Consider the following 21,853-nt stretch of genomic DNA (forward strand, 5'->3'; position numbering starts at 1 on the left):
CTATTTGCCATCATTTGAAGTCTGCTATGAATCTTCCTTCCTATTTAATATGTGCTCTTCCCTTTCTGTTATTGAGACTTCTTTCTCTCTATCCCAGGAATGAAGATGCACAAGTTGTTTCTCCCTCATAGGGCTACTCTCAATATCTAAGCCTTTGATCACTATAGATTTCAAATGGGGCTTCATTAGATCTGGGTCACATTCTTTTTTATCTACCTGATAATTCAAGTTAACCGAAGGAATGAAATCCTCAAGTGCAGTAGTTAGCTCTATTTTTTTAAATTCATCATTACAATCCACATCTAATCTAAGGATCTCAAATATTTCTGCTTCCTTTCTGATACAATTAACATTATAAATAGCAGAGTTTGTAATGATTTTAATAGGATCAAATGCAAATGAATTTACTCTACATTTAACCAGTAGTCTAACACTATTGCAGAATTCGCATGAGGCATCGATACCTACTAGTTCTCCCAAAGAGAAACCAATTTTCTTAAGGATTTCTAGATGCATTAGTTTCGGAGGAATTGACTAGAGGGTTACCCAAGTTGGGATGATAAAATTTAGTCTCTCCTCCTTACAATCCGGAAACCACTCAAAAAAATTGATCACATAGCCTTTGAAAAAACATTCGATTAGTTTTAAAAATTCCTTTTTTATTGCCTCATTTGTACAATGCAAATATGCTATTCTATCTGTAAAATGAAAAATACTTACCTATTCTAAGCATAGATCCTCCAACTAGTTAGTAAGGTTATTTAATTTTGCAACTGGACCATTCCAATATGCAAAAAATCCAAATTCCTAGCATTCCTTCCACCTTTTTTCACTATATTGATTGTTGATTATTATCACATTCTCTTTTGGTTTAACCGCTTTTGGATTTAAACCCTTCCCGAAGTTAATGTTTTTGTTAACATTTCTTCTGCAGTGCGGGGGAATATATGCCAGAGAGGATTTAGGGCTTACTAGCATTGAGCAAGGGTTTTTAATTGGTGACATTTTTCCATCCATGCTCAACTTAAATGCTTCATCTTGTCTCGCATATTTTGTGAGACTAAAAAATTTAAACTGCTGATCAATTTTTTCTTTGGTAAAAATGATTAGGCATAGGAATACCTTCGAATCAAAGACATCATGAAGGGTTTCCACATTCTTTCTTGGATTTTTTGATTTCCCTTCTCGGAATGATTTTCTTTATTCAAATCCTTGGGTCTTGCTAGTTGTAAGGAAATTTGGTAAGAAAGAATATAACCATTTCCACATAACCCATAATAAATCTAAAATAAACACAAAATTAAAATCCACATGCAAGAGAATAGACAACATACCCACAAAATGTGACACAAGATATACCCTGGGAAACCCTCATTGAGGGAAAAACCCAGCCTCCAAAAGCATCCATCATCATGTATTATTCAGCAAAAATACCATTGCCATACAACCATAGAAGCCTTCATGGCCATAGCCACAACCGAGCAAACTATGTGAACAAGCATGAATCCACACATCTCATGCCATGCTTTCAACCTTCACAAATGCTCCCTTGGCTAACCTATCAAGCCTTGTCCCGCTCGACTCTTGCCTTTTTTCTTCTCCTTGTCACTCTTTTTTTCTACAACAACTACCCTTGTGGCTTCTTATATAGTAGCAAGTCCCACAAAACCACCAAGTGGTATTACATAAACCATGTGCTACCTAACCCACTAATCCCACATTTAATATTGGGCATTTAATTTTTTTCCCAATATTAAATAATTACATAAAATATTATCACAATGTTACAATACAACTCATCAAGAATATTTCATGAGAATCTTTACATATTGCACGTCCATCTAGGCACAACATTATATAATAAAAATAAAATAATAAAATAACAATATTATGCAATGTGTGCAACACACATTATCTCAACAATCTCCCACTTGTTGTATACATTGCATAGGGTCAATCTGTAGCCACATAAATGAACAAGGGAACAATCCCTCCCAGTACATCCACCATCATGGATCAAAATACATCAAGTGCTCCATCTTGGTACCCGCAACAAAATCAAAGTATCTAACATCTCAAACATGAATGATCTCACCTCCTATTATGCCACTCCCACTGGACATACATAGAAGCCATCCAAAGAGAAAACCACCCAACCTGTTGCATTAGAAGATCATAAAATCCTGTACCAACTGAAATTCCAAGCACAAAAACCTGATCCAAAGGTAATAACATGTATCCGTAGTTGTCAAAATATCCATAGCTGAAATAGCACCCACAGCAAGTGCCAAACCCATCCAACTATCCATACCTCAAAGGTATAACAAGTGAATCTTATATCACCGACATATCCAATCTGCAACCTGCAATCACAAGCCTCAAGAGCAATCCCTACCACATATATACCAAGAAGCTCCCACTGCAAAAGATAATGTCAAATCTATAACCAATCCACTCAACACATCTCAAAGAAGTGAATCCATGTAGTATCAAGGACATCCACAATACATAAACTAATATCCTGCAACTCTCATAACAAGTCTCCAATGCTCTCCCAAGTTCACCACAACCAACAAAAGAAAGAGATAAAGGAATAACAATGTCATCTCTCACATGACATACATGAGCACAAACTAGTGATCACAATCTCCAACCAATCTCAAATCCAATGTAGTCAAAATTGAACATCCAGGAAGATAACCGAGACCAAGAGAAACCATGCAAATTATAACCTGTATCATGTCCTTCTACACACACCTCTAGATGTAAACTGTGCAAGTATGATCTCCTCCATAAAACCCCAACAAGAAGCCTCAACTTTACACCCAAACCATAACATATAACTAATCATGGATGTAAGCCTCTCACAAGAAGATCAAACTCAATAAACCCATTCTTAAACCAAGGAATAACCATTCCTAATCCAAAGAAAATGCCCAATATAAAACCATCTCCCAAACTCAACCAGCATAACAACATATGCACATGGAGATAACCAATGCTTAACTATCTCTCAAATGAACCCTCCAGAACTAACTCATGTACCATAGCTCAAGATCCATATCCATGAAAGATAAGCATAAATATAATGCAATTGAGAAAAAATAATGGACTATACCTCTCAAGTAGCAAACCGCTGAGTAGACCAAGAGTGGGGAATGAGAATGCTCATCAAGATACCCAAGTCTCCAACCAAGACTCATCTAAGAACAGTCTCCTCTTAAGTCCATATCAGGTGACTGCCCCTCGGACTTCCTGCTGAAACCATCAACCATCCCAACAAATACTTCTCTAATCCAAGAGAAAACAGCGTCACCACCATCTCTAAGTATCCATGAGCACCTGTAACCAATCAATCCATGCCAACTCCAAATGCAACATAGCAATATCATGAAGTATCCAGCTTATGATCAGTGTACTCAATACCAAGAAACTAAACCAAGATCAATGTCAAAGTTCCAACCATGGCCTCAGGAACATAAACATGACAACATGATCTAACCATCTCAACCAAAGAGATAACATGCTCCATATGAACACACCATAACATGTCACAACTCTAAACGTGTATCAAGAGTATACCATGACATAATAATGAAACCATCTTCACACCAAGGATAACATGCCAAATAAAAACATAAACCACACCTTTGCCAAGAACCCTGTGAGTCCTCAAGATGCAACCATCTCCACACACCATGAAGAAAACCATCTCCACATACCATGAAGATAACCAAGAACTCCATGAGTCTTCAAGATCTAACCATCTTCACACACCATGAAGATAACAAGTGCACCATGCAAATGTCAAAGACGCTTCTGCAGCAACAAGATCTAAGATAAACCTCCAACATTTGCAAACACTCAATAAATATATCAATGCCAACAACTCCCACTCAACCGTGGTACCAAGTCACCTATGGCATCATAAAATCCATCTCCTATATGAAGATCCAAACTAAACCAAGAACTAATCCTACACTGTCACCTCATCACTATCACAAGCTCCCATTAAACCATGTATCCAAGCTATCCATGACATAATGATGAAAAACCATCTTCTAACCATTAGAATCAACGAAAGCATCAAACCATCAAAGAACTCAAAGTGCACATCATGAGCTCTTCAAAAGAAACTAAATAACTATGATCCTCAACCAAGAAGATATACCACCATAACCAAATCAGAAAATCCAAGCTAATGAACATCAAGGATGTACCTGTATATTCAATCATTTCATGCCAAAATCCATGACACCATGATCACATCCATGAACTGAGCATCTGGCTCTCAAAGTGTCCAACCTGTCAGCATAAAATAGTCAACCACAATCCTCTGCCATGATTGTACCTGATAACAACATCTCATCCCTTCTACATGAAGATAAAATCATGTGACTTAGGGCATAGACAACCCAAATCCAAGCCACCAATCTGAATATGTACCAATAATGAAAGATCAATGGGCAAAGACAACCCATAACCAAGCTATAAATGCAACCTGTAAGTATAGACCGCTTACAACACTGCACAACTTGTAGATCCAACAAGTCATCATACATATCCAAATCCAAACACTGATAACCATATCATCATGAGACCAATCTGAAATATGAACTGAGTATACAATGACATCAAAACTTAAATCTCCAATGCCATAAACTCACAATGTTACCATAGTCAAAATATACCTATAAACTTTTTAGATCAATATATCAACAAATAAATCATGCCAAACCTGCACCAAATCTGAACCAATATGTAGAGCTCTCCAAGAGCTTTCCGTTGACTACTCGAAGTCCAAAATCCGACTCCGTATGCCCAAGTTATGCCCTAATCCGTGCTCAAAATAAACAACATCTGACTTTAGGGCTCTTAAAACTTGGCAAAATTTTAAAATCATAGAACCAAACCTATGCCATCTTGTAGTGCTCTGAATTAGCTTTCCAACGCCTATAAAAACTCTGAAATCCGATATTCTGAGAGAAAGTTATGGTTGTTTTACTAAGACAGTCTTTTTACCATTTTCAGTACGATTTTTTATTTTTTTATTTTTCAGTGACGAAAATTCCGACGGGATTAAATTTGACAGCCATCATGGGCTGAAACCAAAAAAAATCTTTCATTTCCTCTAAACATAGCCAAACTAGGGCATATTATATATCAAAATTTATGGAAATGTCGACCCAGATCCAATGGTGAGGTCTGTTTTTACCCAGGAGGTCATTTCTACAAGCTACCCCCAAAACCCTCATTTAAATGAAACATCCGAAAAAATATTTTCGTCCAAAAATTTCACATGCCCAAATCTTTTAACATCCCATCATAACAACAAACCCAAAACCCTTAGATCTGCAATAAATCATTCATATATCTTGCCCTTTCTTTTATCCTCTCATGCATTCCCATGGATTCAATCTAGGGTTACAAATAATAAAACCATAGCTCTGATACCACTTGTTGGGCCCATTTACCATTACACCAAAAGCCATGACTGTTAGTGAACATGGAACACCACATAATTAACCACCTGTGGGCAGGGGAGCGCGTCGCATCACCCAACAATCTCCCCCTCGACGCGCATACCAGGTGCTTACGCGGGTCGGGAAGGCACCGGGGAGATTTGAACCCATGACCAAGCCAAAACTAGGCTCTGATACCACTTGTAAGGAAATTTGGTAAGAAAGAATATAACCATTTTCACATAACCCATAATAAATCTAAAATAAACACAAAATTAAAATCCACATGCAAGAGAATAGACAACATACCCACAAAATGTGACACAAGATATACCCTGGGAAACCCTCATTGAGGGAAAAACCCAGCCTCCAAAAGCATCCATCATCATGTATTATTCAGCAAAAATACCATTGCCATACAACCATAGAAGCCTTCATGGCCATAGCCACAACCGAGCAAACTATGTGAACAAGCATGAATCCACACATCTCATGCCATGCTTTCAACCTTCACAAATGCTCCCTTGGCTAACCTGTCAAGCCTTGTCCCGTTCGACTCTTGCCTTTTTTCTTCTCCTTGTCACTCTTTTTTTCTACAACAACTACCCTTGTGGCTGCTTATATAGTAGCAAGTCCCACAAAACCACCAAGTGGTATTACATAAACCATGTGCTACCTAACCCACTAACCCCACATTTAATATTGGGCATTTAATTTTTTTCCCAATATTAAATAATTACATAAAATATTATCACAATGTTACAATACAACTCATCAAGAATATTTCATGGGAATCTTTACATATCGCACGTCCATCTAGGCACAACATTATATAATAAAAATAAAATAATAAAATAACAATATTATGCAATGTGTGCAACACACATTATCTCAACACTAGTAGCAGAAAGGATTCGTGGTTTTAAAAATAGATTCTTTACTGATTTCTTTGCCTCTAGCTTGATTATTTGTTACTTTCCTATCTACGACTAGAGATTTTTCCATTCACTGAATGCGTTTTTAGAAAACCCTTGTTTCTTTTTCATTTTTTGTATTTCGGGATTTGCCAGTGGGAAAATTTGCACATTGACATTTTGCTAGGCAAAGCTTTTTTTCCAAGCTAATAAATTCAATAAATATTATCATGTTCTAAAATTATCCTTATATCTTTTATCTTCAAATTTATTTCTTTTTATTTAATTAATTTCCTAATTAATTAAATATAATTTAAATATTAAAATATCATAATAATTTTCCATTAAATAAAATCATTAATTTAATCTTTTAATTAGACTTAATTAGTAGAAAATTCACCAAGGACTCATAAAACAACATACAAAAATCCATCAAAGAAAAACACATACAAAATCAAACTAAAGGGTTATAATCATAAATTAACATCATTTGAAGTATTCGGAGGGTACTCGACTCAAATACTTGTACTAATTTTCAATTAGGACAAATGGCTTAAAGGTTTAGGATTTGGACATAAGAATTTATCTACCCTCTCTTACCATTAAGATAATGTGATAGGGTACGCTCATCCTAACAATTCAAGGAAGTCGATACCCAGTACCTGCAACTTGCATAAAATCCATGCATATACAAACACAATATTCTAAGCTAAACATGCAATGGCAGGAAGTGTTGAATCGTGTAGATCCCGACTAGCAGGTGACTACGACTCCCTTCCTTAACCACATTAGAAACACCCTACATAAAGAAAAAAAACACGCACACCATACACATGCAGTATGGGGTAAGTATCCATATGAAGACACATAATAATCCATCTAACTAATCATCATCAATCACTGAAAACACTGTAATAGTCATCATGCATAGTGTAGAGTGCCAAGTAATCTCATCATAAAATCAACTGAATCTAAAACAACATCTGATAATATTAAAACAATGCCACTAATCATAAGCATAAAACTAGCCTAAAAGAGTTTAGCAATGATAACATAAATGAAAACTAGGGGTAGGCACTACAAGGAACATAAAGTGGAATTCATATTGGGATATGGACACGGGCCCAAAAAAGCTATATATTTCCTCATGCTTGAATCTTTCCTCCTGAACATCTCTATACTGATAAATTTGTACACCATATGTCAACTTAGTTATGCAAACATTAGGGAAGAAATGTGGAATCATGGGTAATGTCTCGAATTGTTTGACAAAATGCCTAAATAGATTCTACCTTAAGGAATGAATTAAATGATTACACAATGTGCACAAAGTGGATTTCGTTAATAGTTTAAATAAAATAATAGATGTTGTAATGTTGAAAAACATGTGGCAAGTTTTCAAAGACTTAACGTGTGGAGTAGATTATTTCAAGGAGAACAAAATGATAACAAAGTTGATCAGCTACCTGCTTAATTCGATGACAAGAACACTTTACAATGCAATCTAAATTCTCACATTACTAACACTATCATATTCCCCGCATCGGGCTTCCAAGACTAGTACTTATTCAAGCAAATCATGAATTTCCTATACAAATACCAAAATTGAGGAAAAAGTAAAATGCAAAAGCTAGGTGTTCAGTGTGGATCTTATCCCAAACAATTAACTCAACTTCATGATGCTTTAACCACATATAATCAAAATTGGTAAGTGGGTGTCACTTAACTTATAGAAGGGAAAAAAAATGCACCCATGAAAAGTCCAACAATATTTACTTTAATTTGTCTTTAAAGGAAACTTAGGTGTTAACAACTGAATCATTGATCTCATTTAGAGGCCAGTTTGGAAGAAGCACAGGGAGCTGAAATGACTAGGGAGAGTACTCAAAAGAAATGGCTCGGGAGAGGAGGTTTCAAATTTCTTAAGCAATTGACAATCTTAAATGGCTTTTGACCACATTAACAGAAAGGTCGATTATCTATCCATGACAAGCATCAACCAACCTCCCACTACTTTTTACTTTTCTTAAATCAATCCTATCAACTTCTTCATTATGGGATGGTTGTAAGAACCATGTCCTACTTAAATTTTGCCACATCATCAATTGCGGAACAAGTAGAAATGAACCAATCAAAACATAGTGGAATAGTCAAACTATTTAACCATTAACAATTAGGTTATTCACATAAAAAAAACATTAAGATGTTGATCAACAATTCCACTTTTAAGCATATTCAAAAAAGTTCAGTGTTACTAATGAAGGGCCACACCACCATACCAACTCATAACTAAAAATGCAACAATATGGAGACAAGAGATGACAAAATGCTTCCCAAATTTTTTTATTATACTTGAAAATCCAATAGCAATTACAATAACATTTCTACAAGATCTCTCAAGATCCAATCCAAACCCAAGCTAGTCTAAATCCACACTCTAGTAGAAACCTCCAAGATTTCAACTTGTGCTTGCAAGCCACCAAGCAACCTCCTTGTTTCTAAACTACAGTCACTAGCTCTTCTCACAAACTCTATCCAAGATCCAAGTGTAAACTGCCTCACATTCGGTACTTTGTCCATACAATCACAACTCCATCACAATCCTATTGTAAACTGCCTCACATTCGGCACTCTGTTCATAGACTCAGGAAAACTCACTCCTCAGTTCCTCCTTCTCTCCATGCTTCTACTAAGAAGAGATCACACCTTGAAGCCATCACACCTTGAAGACTTCACACCTTCTAGCTTTCACACCTTGAAGCTTGACCTTCTAAAGCTTGATTAGAAATGCTCATATGCCTTGCTTAAATAGGCACTTACCACCCAATGCATGATTTATCCACAACCTTCTAGAATTCCACCTACACAATATCCACAACCTTCTAGGATTCCACCTACACAATATCCACAACCTTCTATAATTCCACCTACCCAATTAGAAAATTACATTTCCTTTGTGGATCACAACAAATATTAAATGCATGATTTAAGAAAATTTCCACAAGCTTCTAAGATGCCATCTACACACCTCGATAAATGGAATGATAACCATTTTTATTTTATCTTTCCATTTACGCCACCTATGCACCTCAAAAATAGAAATTCTTTTTTTGTCTTTTCTCCTTTTTCCCTTATTTTATTACTTTATTATTTTTCCTTCTATTTTTATCACTTTCTCTCTCCTCCACAATTTTTTTTAAAAATAAAATAAAAATTCCCATGCAAGATGCTCCTACATAAGACTACCCCGGTAGATAAAAAAGTGTGTCCTACATTTTGATGCCAAAAAGAAAGATCCATGACCATCTTCATCTTCACCAAAATTTTCCACCTCAACAAAAACAAGAAAACCAACATGCAAATCCTCCACATCTACATCCATATGTCAAACACCAAAATCTCAATCATCCAATCATCATGATCACTCCCAGGAATAAACTAAACATAATGCTTCAACAAAAAACCCTCATCCACATCAGCAACTGGTGAATCCACACCAGCAACAACAAACTCCATATTAGCAACAATATGTAGATCTTCATCAACACATACCAAACTCCCAACACCAGCAGTGTCATTGCTCACCACAAGATGCTCTGCAACATACAGATCATCACCAACAACAACTAGATCATACGACCAAGTGCTCTACAATCTGTTGGGTGATGCGACGCGCTCCCTTGCCCATAGGTGGTTAATTATGTGGTGTTCCATGTTCACTAACAGTCATGGCTTTTTGGTGCAATGGTAAATGGGCCCAACAATTGGTATCAGAGCCTAGTTTTGGCTTGGTCATGGGTTCAAATCTCTCCGGTGCCTTCCTGACTCGCATAAGCACCTGGTATGTGCATCGAGGGGGAGATCCATGACTGTTAGTGAACATGGAACACCACATAATTAACCACCTGTGGGCAGGGGAGCGCGTCGCATCACCCAACACAATCTCCATGTCAAACTCAACCAACTAATCATGAAAATCAACCTCCATCCCAACATCAACAAGGTTAGGAATATCCTCAGCAACAACCTCTAGCTGCTCTGCAAGTTCTGTATCAAACTCCACGATTTGATCAACAAAATTAACCTCTTCCACCTTTACCTTGTTATGCCATCTTCTCTCACAAACAAGTCTCTTAACTGTCCGAACAACTCTCTTCAGGATCAGTAGACTCCAGCGCCACAAACATTCACGAAATTCCTTCCTCACCCCATCCCTAAATTGATTAGCCAAGCTAGCTTCAAGCTAAGCAGTCATCTCAAAAAACCTCCTCTCCACCACATCACAAAGTTTCGCAATCATCTCAGGTTCCAATCCTCTTGGAGCCATCTACTAAGATCTTTGTAAACCCTTTACAACAAATCCTTCCCACGCTCCTTGTGACAACCTCAAATTGTTTGCAAGTCAAATCGCAACCCGCCACCTCACATGAACAATCAGGAACCACATCACAAGTCTAGGACTATAGATATGTAATCCATAAGCTCTCTACAATCATGCCTCAACAAGTTCAATCTTCCATCTCCGCATCCATCGATCAATCTACATGTCCTCCCAAGGTCCTGGTGCAAATTGCCTCAGCTTCGGCGATCTGTCTACACACTTAGGAACTCCCACTTTGATACCACTTGATGAAGAGCCACACCACCCTACCAACTCATAACCAAAAATGCAACAATATGGAGACAAGAGATGACAAAATGCTTCCCAAGAAATTTTATTATACTTGAAAATCCAAGAGCAATTACAATAACATTTCTACAAGCTCCCTCAAGATCCAATCCAAACCCAAGCTAATCTAAATCCACACTTTGGTAGAAACCTCCAAGATCTCAACTTGTGCTCGAAAGCCACCAAGCAACCTCCTTGTTTCTAAATCGTAGTCACTAGCTCTTCTCACAAACTCTATCCAAGATCCAAGTGTAAACTGCCTCACATTTGGCGCTCTATCCACACAATCATAGCTCCATCACAATCCTATTGTAAACTACCTCACATTCGATGCTCTATTCATAGACTCAAGAAAACTCACTCCTCACTTCCTCCTTCTCTCCAAGCTTCTACTAAGAAGAGATCACACCTTAAAGCCATCACACCTTGAAGCCTTCACACCTTCTAGCTTTCACACCTTGAAGCTTGACTTTCCAAAACTTGATTAGAAATGCTCATATGCCTTGCTTAAATAGGCACTTACCACCCAATGCATGATTTATCCATAACCTTCTAGAATTCCACCTACACAATATCCACAACCTTCTAGGATTCCACCTACACAATATCCACAACCTTCTAGAATTCCACCTTCCAAATTAGAAAATTACATTTCCTTTATGGATCACAACAAATATTAAATGCATAATTTAAAGAAATTTCCACAAGCTTCTAAGATGCCACCTACACACCTCGATAAATGGAATGACAACTATTTTTATTTTATTTTTCTATTTATGCCACCTATGCACCTCGAAAATAGAAATTCCTTTTTTTTCTTTTCTCCTTTTCCCTTATTTTATTTTTTATTGTTTTTCCTTCTATTTTTGTCACTTTCTCTCTCCTCCACTATTTAAAAAAAAAAAAATTTCCCATGCAAGATGCTTTTGCATCAGACTGCCTCGGTAGATAGAAAAGTGTGTGTGTGGCAACACAATCATCTGATGCATCCCCTTCCGAGAGGCTAGCCCTCTCTACCTCAACCACACTCTTGTCGTGACGATCCTTGCATCTACTCAAACACTCGCAACAAAAAATGAGTCAATATCCATCATAATCAATATATCACATCTTAATTATATCATCATTAAGAAATAAAAACATTAGCATAATCACATTATTATATCACGACATTTAAGAATACTTCAAATGACATCATCATCATCATAATGTAATATCTCATGTATTTACATATCAAAATAACTCATTTAATTTTGGTATAATCTAAGCTGTTAACTTTCATTATCTTAAATTAAGATTAAACCATCTTTGACCAAGTCAACATTTGACTATTTGCCACATAAGAAAGAAAAGAAAAAGTTTCTAAGACAAGACGTGAGAATAACTCTATATACGAAAGACGTGACAACGAAAAAAGACAAAGAGCGTGAATGTGACTGTGCAATAAAAGGAGGCTTCAATGCATTACTAAAACCAGTTGGTTTTAGTAATGCATTGAAGCCTCCTTTTATTGCACAGTCACATTCACTGGTTTTAGTAATGCATTGAAGCCTCCTTTTATTGCACAGTCACATTCACGCTCTTTGTCTTTTTCCGTACATTCAAGCCAACCGTTGGATGCAAAATATAGCTCCTCACATTCAAATAGGGAAATGCCTTCAGCATAAAAATAAAAATAAAATATTACATAAAAAATGATATATAATAACACCACCATTTTATCATATTAAAAAAAAAAATGATTATTGTTTTCTTCTTTATGCAATTAAAATCGACAAACTTTCTTTTTTAGAATTGAGAAAGATTTGTAAAAATTAAAATCTTTAAATGTCTTCTACATAACCCGCCCGCGTCATTTAATGTTTCACTATCAATTGTTCTAGAAATGTCTCAAGGGAAAGTTTAGAAGACAGGCCAATTTTATGGAACATCTATTTCACGCCGCATTCATTTCTGCGGACGGCTGTTTTTCCACCATTCATCTTTTCATTGGCTGCAGGAGTCGTACCCAAAGTTTCGTAAGGACTCCATCTGGCCACGTTCTCACATGCTTCAGTGGGCCCGCAATACGATTTTTTATACCCGTTTGTCTTTAGTGTAATGTATATTTTAATATATTTGAAAGTCAAATTTCGACTTCAATAGAATAATTGTAATGCTTGCTTCTCGGGAATATAATCGTTAAAAAAATTGATGTTTGTTTGACAATAAATGTAATTAAAGAGATAGTTTTTGATGATTTCTTATCATAAATGTTACCAAAATCATATTAAATATGTTTGACATTTGAAGAGTAATTTTTATTAATAATGGTCATGTGTCATAAAGTGTAGGCAAAAGTTTATTAATGTTTAATAAATTGAAAGACTTTTAGATAAGCAATGGTTAATGCCTCGATCATGTTCTTTACTAATGTATTGAATTATGTAGTGTTTCTTAATGTAGATATTAAAATTCAATATGATTTATTTATGTTTTAAGAATAATGACACATATTTTTTGTAAATACAAATAATATATTTAATATTCAATGTATTTAGATGACACTCATAAAAATGAAGTATGGGGCTTGTCAATATATTGAATTATGCAGCGTTTTTTAATATTGAGATTAAAATTCAATATCATTTATTCATATTTTAAGAACAATGGTACATACTTTTAATAAATACAAATAATATATTTAGCATTCAACGTATTTAGATGACAATCATAAAAATGAAGTATGGGACTTGTCAAAGTTCACCCAATTCAATATTATTTTATCTTAAGCACTCATCCATGAAATTTATCTAAAGTTAAATTTTATTTCACTTAGAAATTGTTTGATAGGCAAGGCACCACTTGCATCTAGGCTTGGTTTTTATAAAATTTTCAACTTGAGACATCAATTGTATGTTATTAAAGTCTTAGGGAAGAGGAACCATTACTTGAAGACTCTAACTTCACTCCTCTCAAAAATCATATCCTCCACTTTTAGTCAATTCCAATTTTTGTAGTTACTTGGTATGTCCCTTATTTATAGATAAGGGTTTTGAGTCATGACAACACACATTTTGTGAAGGAAAAGATCTCTTGAAAAGTTGGATAGATATTTGCACATCAAGTTGTGTTTTATTCATGTGATGATTTCTCATCATAAAGTTTGTTATTTTTTACATCTATGGGATGCTTTGCATTCAATTATGAATATTAATGATCAACAATAACAACTTCTAAGTCCCAACTATTTATGGTATATTATTTAAATTAATAGACATTAATTCACAGGTTTTGTAGCTTAATTGGTCAAAAAATTTGGTGAGGATGATGCATGTGTATATATAAGGCATCCATAAAGGTTTAAACCTTTGAAAGCATGTTAGAACTAATTTCAACTCTTGGGAAGCTTTGACAAACCAGATCCCTAAGCACCTTGTCTCTTAACCTGAGACAATTTTTATAGCATTAGTAAGAGGTTTGTAGCTTACTTGCCATTGATAAATTGGATCCCTACACATGTGGTAACATCCTATGATCGGCTATTTTTAAGATCTATGTACTATGTCTCGTTCAATTATGAGTACTCATGATCTCAACATTAACAACTTCAAAGTTACAAATATGAGTGTTATATTATTATAATTTTTAGACATTAGTCAAAGGATTGTGGCTTAATTGCTTGAGAAAAATTGGACGATTATGTATATGATTTAGAAGTCATTCACCAAAGTTCAAAATTTCAAAGGTGACTTGGTGTCAAGTTTGTCTATTGGGAGACTTCAATGATGGACTAAATTTTGTGCATGTAGTTACAATTTCCAATTTAGATAAAGCCATGCCAAGTGTTTATTATCTATATATAAAGACAAAGATGTCAACATTTAAAGATCCAATTTTTGTCCATAAAAATTAAAGACAATTATATTATTAGTTCCATAAAAATTAACCATCATATTATTAACTACTTAGAGTGTTTCCCTACCATTCCCATCTTTCATTCAAACATAGAACTCGACATTAAATCTTCTACGGACCCACTTACTTTAATTGTTCATTATTTCTTCCCCTCTATGGTTGGCACCAATTGTGTTACATTCTTTTGAAAAATAAGTATTTGGTGACGTCTTTGAACTCCTATATTGTGTTTAATGGTACTCATATATGTTAAACTTTGAATGTTTAGAAGCATGATAAATACATGTTTGACAATTAGGTGACTTTTACGACACCATCTACAATGCAACATATATGCACCTTTTTGCAATTTAAAATTGCAAATATAAAAGACTTAGACTATTTAACATTGCAAAGGATGGATAAAAGTTATTGTGTAGCCACCGGTGACTTTTACAACTTAGAACCCTTTACATGTCATTCTACAATTGAAAATGATTTCTAATTTAAATGTTTACTACTTCAAATTGTTCTAATCTATTGTATATAAAAACAAATATATCAACATCAAAGAATCCAATTTGCTTCCGGAAACAAAAATATCAAATATCTTTGTAAATTCATCTACTTACATAAAAATATGTATAATGGTACCCTTATGGTAAACTTTGAATCCTTGAAGGCATGGTGAAGATATGTTTGACTATTAGACAACATTTACAATCTAGATCCCCTTACATCTCATTGCTCATCCTAAAATGATTTCTAATTTAAATATATACCACTTCAAATTGTTATAATCCATTAACTATAAAAACAAATATATCAACATCAAGTAGTAATCCAATTTGCTTCTAGAAACAAAAAATAAATCAGTATCTTCATAAATTCATTTATTCAATATCTTCATAAATTCATTGACGGACATAAAAATCAACTATTCCAACATGCTCAGCTACTTTGTTATTTCCCTACCATTCTCATATTTCTTTCGAATAGACATCCATATTAAATCGTCTAGACACCGACTTTTTCTAATCGTTCATTGCTTTTCCCTCCATTGCCGGCACAAGTCGTAGCACATTCTTTTTAAAAGTCCGTCCTGGCTGATGTCTGCAAACTCCTATAATAAGGTCGCCACTTTAACGATATTTCCATGCTAAACTCCACCTCATACTTTTCCAACGAAAAATATCTGATCACACAGTTTTGGCCGAGGCCGTGCCCCGCGGGGAAAGCATGGGAAGCATAGAAAGAAAGAGGCCTCACATAGTACTGTTGCCCCTGATGGCACAGGGACACATAATCCCCTTCTTCGAGCTTGCCAAATTGCTGGCCAGGAGAGGAGGATTTCTAACGACAATCGTGAACACCCCTCGCAACCTTGCTCGCCTGAAGCCCATGGTCTCATCTGCCTGCAAGGTTCACGACATAGAAATCCGCCTCCAAGAACTCCCCTTTCCAAGAGGCATCGAAGGTCTGCCTTCGGACGTGGAGAACACCGATGCTCTGCCTTACAATCTCATGTTCGTGCTCGTCCGGAGCACCGAGCAGCTCGAGAAGCCGTTCGAGAAGCTCCTTCGGAGGCTCTGCGAGGAGGATGCCGACTCTCCACCGACATGTGTCATCAGCGACATGTTCTTCGGGTGGAGTTTGGAGGTATGTAACCGACTGGGGATTCCGAGGGTGAATTTCATGACCATGGGTGCCTTTTCGACTTGTGTTTATAACTCCCTCTGGTTGCATCTCCCCCACAAGAACACCGAATCTGATACTTTCTCCCTCGCCCCTGATCTTCCCCATGTCTGGTTTCATAGATCCCAGCTGCCCCTCAGCCTCAAGCACACGGACGAGAGGGATCCGTGGTATCTCTTCTTGAGAAGGCAGATACCCTGTAATCTCCGCAGCTGGGGTACTCTGCTCAACACGTTCGACGAGCTCGAACGGAAATTCATCGACCACATGCGAGGAAACGTTTCCGGTGAAGTTTGGGCCGTGGGGCCTGTTCTGCGGGAGTCGAGCGACGTCAACCAGCGTTCGAATCACGCCGACTGCTTGCACTGGCTGGATTCTCGTCTTCCAAGATCGGTTCTTTACATATCCTTCGGTACCCAGGTGAGGATCACGTATCGGCAGACCCAGGAACTGGCGCTCGGGTTGGAAGCCAGTGGACAGCCATTCATTTGGGCAGTTCGACCTCCGGTTGAGATTACCGATGGGTCGACTGATTTTCTCCCTGAGGGATTCGAAGAGCGGATGGACCAGTCGAAACAGGGGATTCTTTTATGGGGCTGGGCTCCGCAGGTAATGATCCTCTCCCACGGTTCTGCTGGTGGGTTTTTGAGCCACTGTGGGTGGAATTCTGTTCTTGAAAGCTTGACACACGGTGTGCCTATAATCTCCTGGCCGATTGCCGCCGAGCAGTTTTATAATTCGAAGCTCTTGGAGGAAGAAGTTGGTGTCAGCGTCGAGATTTGCAGGGGAATCGATGGTGAAGTGGACAGAGATAAGGTGCAGAGGATTGTGAAGATGGTTATGGAGGGCGAGAAGGGAAAGGAATTAAGAAACAAGGCCATGGAAATGAAGGATGCGTCAACGAGAAAAGCCTTTTCTGATTTGTGCGATGGAGGGAGGGATAACGATATTAATATCAATGCCTCTTCTCTTGCCAACATCGACGGATTCATCAAAAAAGTCGATTTGTTATTTCTGTCGTCAAAATCCTCCTAGGGGAAACGTGTAATGCTTGGTATTTCGTTTTAATATGAGAAGTTTTCTGTGCTTTCGTGTGAAGTTTGCTGCCTGTTGTACAATCCTTGTTTTCTCTTGTGCAGAGTTGTGGGTTTTCGAATGTAAGCTTGAATTTTATCATAGAAATACATCTGTCTATCTGTTTGTCTATTTCACTTCATTTTGAGCAGTTGGGGATGGACACAACTGCGAGTATTTCTATCTTAAGGGCCGACGACCAGCATGTTTTAATGCCCGTAAACTGTACCGACATGGTTGTGGGCGTAGTTTTTATTCGATAGCATATTTGCATCTTTAAATTGCTTGGCAGCTTCATATGAGAGAGGATACGTGGAATTATGGATTCCATATGTCGTTGTATATGCTACCCTAACGATGTCGTTGAGCACACGAGTCTTCGATGGCCGTTCGTTTAATTACGACAAACTCGACCAGAATTCAGTTGCGAGAGCGAAAAAACTATTTTTGTTTGATGTCACTAACGAATCTCTTTACTAATCTCTTTGAATGTGCTGTACTCGTATGTCTTGACTAGTGGAAGAGACGGCCCAATAGGTGTTTAGTACAATCTTCTAGTACATGGAATGTGCATGAATTTGATATGTATTTGTTTGGAGGAGTCATTTATGACACAATTAGTTACATATGTGCTCATTTATTATTATTGATGGTAAGTTTAGCATGTTAGTGACATTGACAAAGTTGTTTGTTTAGTGTGATTGTATAAGTGTTCTTCACAGTATGATTAGTATGATTAGTATGGTTGTTGACTCAGCTAATTAGAAGGTTTTTGTGGAACAAATGGGGAAATACCAAGGTTTGCCTATAACTTCTTGGATTCATTGTATCCAACCAAGGGACAAAGGTGGTTTGGGCATTATTGATCCATACACTCAAGGCATTTGCCTCAACACTAAATGGATTGTAAGGGCGTTTGAGGGTGATATGCCTTGGAAGCATCTAGTTCGGTACCGTATTCAAACAGCTACTGCTGGAAAATCATGGCATGCAGTTGGTTGGCAAGATAAAGTGTTGTTGGCCCCCTATTTTAAAACCCATGGTTCAGCTCCTTTTAATTCCATTTGGAGGGCTTGGCAAATTACTTCGAAGAAATTGTGTTGGTATGATCAGACCTTAAGTCATGGTTTAAGTTTTGCTTCCTCCTCCATTTGGTGGAACCGATTGGTCTAGGAAAACAATAGCCCTTTAGCTATCTTAAAACAGCTCAAGGGAAGACAACTGTTTAAGAAAGGTATTTGTGTGTTTCGTGACTTGTGGGACCCGCGTAGGTTTGATTGGAAATCATGGGAGCAAATCAAAACCCAGTTCAATCTGTCCTCCATTTACAAAAGACCAATCCTTCATATCCTTCAACTTTTGAGTCCCGAATTGTTGTGCCTCATGTCCACACCTTGCCATGATAGTTTTTTAAAAGATTGGAGATGGCCCAACACTCATACTTTTCAGAGTTTCCCGCTCAGAGCTGTGTATAAACAGCTGATCCCTCCCATTCAGCTTTCCCAGCGGCTTAATAATAAGTGGCGGTGCAAGCTCAAAAGATCCTCCTGGAACAAATTAAGCGCTCTCATATGGAAGTCTAAAGCTAATGCTCAAGCTCAGTTGTTGTCGTGGAAAATTTTGCATGTCAAAATTCCAATTGGTGACAATCTCTTTTTTATTAACCCTCCTCCCAACTGCCCCTTTTGCTGTAAAAGAGAGACGATTAAGCACACATTTTGGTCCTGCTCTCATGCCCAGAAACTCTGGAGGTTCCTCCATTCCACTTTTTCGTCATTGTTTCCTCAAACTTGGTCTTGGAAAAATGCACTACTTGGTGTTCCCCCAGCTCCTAATATTATCATTCAATCCTTCAGGCACATTATCCTTAAGCAGATCTGGCGATTAAGATGTATGGCTGTCTTTGCTCACACTTTCCATTCGCCTGAGGTTGAGTACTTGATGGTTACTTCAAATTTCTTTCCTCTGCTTCTTACTTTGAAAGCAGCTGTTCAGTCCAATATGGTTCTTAAAAAGTCGCTCGAACATATAAATCTTCAGCTTTGTGGTTTTGAAGAAAAGTTTAAATTTCGAGCTAATCATGCTGTCAACATTTAGTCTTGTGCAATATGGTATGCTTTCAGCTTGGAATAGGTACATCTTGGTTGCAACTTCAGTCTTGGTTGCTGATACTTTGAAGGAATTGCCGAGTGCGTTGCTGGAGTTTTGGAAACAGTTGCATTATTCATTTTTAATTGTCTCAATACCGATGTTACCTCGGATGATCGTTGTAATGTAACTAGTGTTGTTATAGCGGTCAGCATTGTATCTACTGTTATTTATTTGTAAATGTTTATTTTTATTAATAAAATGCTTCTTTCAATAAATTTTTAAAAAAAAGTGTTCTTCACCTAAGGATGAGGGTATCCACTTTATTAAATTGACCTAACACACAATTCTAGCTTCATTTCTTATTACATTATAGTCTCCAATTCAATAAAATTTGATTCCTATTAGGATCATCAAAACTATTTAAGTACACTAATGAATCAATTATTTAAATATTAAAATATTAAATTGTAGTATAATAAACACCATCTCTTAAAATAAATTAGAAAAGTACATTTATCTTCACTACCTTTATCTCTACGACTACATCTCTAATTTATTATTGTTGTTTACATAAACATTGCTTTACAATAATTTTATTGCATCATTTTTAAAAAGTTTTTCTATTCGATCAACTTGCATTAATTACTAAAAGTAACTATATGATATTTGTATTTATTACAATTAAGATTCCATTAACCTTGCAAATCATGACTACTTTTATGTATCTTGAACGTTCTTGAAAGGTGTACATGGACTTCTTAGATGTAATTGGAGAGATAGTTTATAAGTCAATCCCCTTAGAAACTTGATGTTAGTTGTCATATGTTTTCATGAGGAAATGTAATATTAAAATAATTATTATAAATGAATTTGGACTCATTTAAGGTAATCCCCAACTCTAAATGCTAGAAGAAGGAATATGAAATTTGTCATCAAGGATGAGTCTCAAATGACTTAGTAGAATTCAAAATAGGGTTATAGTTCATGAAGTGATTTGTTCAAAAGTTATAAATCAAAATTGTGTTTGAAGATGCATTTTTTATTTTTGGATATAATGATTGTATTCCATGCAAAGTCATCAATATCATTTTTACTATTATGAGAAAATGCTATCAAAGTTGGGTATGCAATTTCTAAATGATACCTTACTTTTTGGTTTCCATATTTTGATCAAACCATTTGTTCAATGTTTTCCATGGATTGGAGGTGTGAGATAAGGATTTGATATTATGTTTTATAGGCACAAGGTGGTATTACAATGCATACTTAAGTGTATTCACAGTTATATCAATGTCCATCAAAAGATAAAAGTATATTCTCTCTTTTTCTAGTGGAGTTTTCTCTTAAATGAAGTTTTCCATCTAAACCTAGTGTAACTATGATTTGTTGGTTTTATTCAAATTGGTTATTTGTGTTTCCACATTCAATATTGGTAGGATGATCCACTATTACTTGACATTAGTTTTAATTTTTCATACACAATCTAGAGACCTATTTTTTTATTAAATTAGTTTTGGCTTATTTTTCAATGCCATTCTCATCTATTCTAGTGCTACAATTGACAGAGATAAAATTTAAGATCATTATATACCACGAACACAATTTTTACGAAAGTATCAAAAAGGGAAAAATTGTAAATATTTTTATGATATTCCTATTTAATAAAGAAAAATATTACATACAACATCACTTTTTACATGTTCGATCTGTAATATACAACCAAATTTGCAAGAATTATATTAAACACACAACATGTTTTTGTTGAAATATATTAGCAAACTTTTCTCTATAAACAACTTTATCTAGAGGCATCTAGGGTGCACGATAACTCTTCCAACACCTCCCAAAAATGGTTTCTAGCTTGTATTGTAGGGTTCTTTAGTTATTTTGGAGGTCATGATGATACTGACATGAAATATATGAATTTACTAAAATCAACATAACTCACTCAAGATTTATGATTTGAACTTGAGAATTTTATTATAAGATCCTAAGATGATCCCTAATTTGGGAAAAATAAGTGTGGAAAAATAATGTACACACTCAATGTTTAAAAGATATGATGAAATCTT

At 36.1% G+C, this 21,853-nt stretch overlaps 1 pseudogene across 1 annotated transcript; it reads left to right on the forward strand.

Moving 5' to 3' along the window:
• The first annotated feature begins 15,843 nt into the window (after positions 1-15,843).
• On the forward strand, positions 15,844-17,714 carry LOC149577867 (UDP-glycosyltransferase 92A1 pseudogene; annotated as a pseudogene). Its single transcript, XR_016363965.1, has one exon. The product of XR_016363965.1 is annotated as a UDP-glycosyltransferase 92A1 pseudogene (transcript).
• Positions 17,715-21,853: the final 4,139 nt, after the last annotated feature.

The sequence above is a fragment of the Cupressus sempervirens genome, chromosome 1, assembly GCF_028749045.1.
Source record: "Cupressus sempervirens isolate cs-2001-9-10 chromosome 1, ASM2874904v1, whole genome shotgun sequence".
NCBI classification, from domain to species: domain Eukaryota; kingdom Viridiplantae; phylum Streptophyta; class Pinopsida; order Cupressales; family Cupressaceae; genus Cupressus; species Cupressus sempervirens.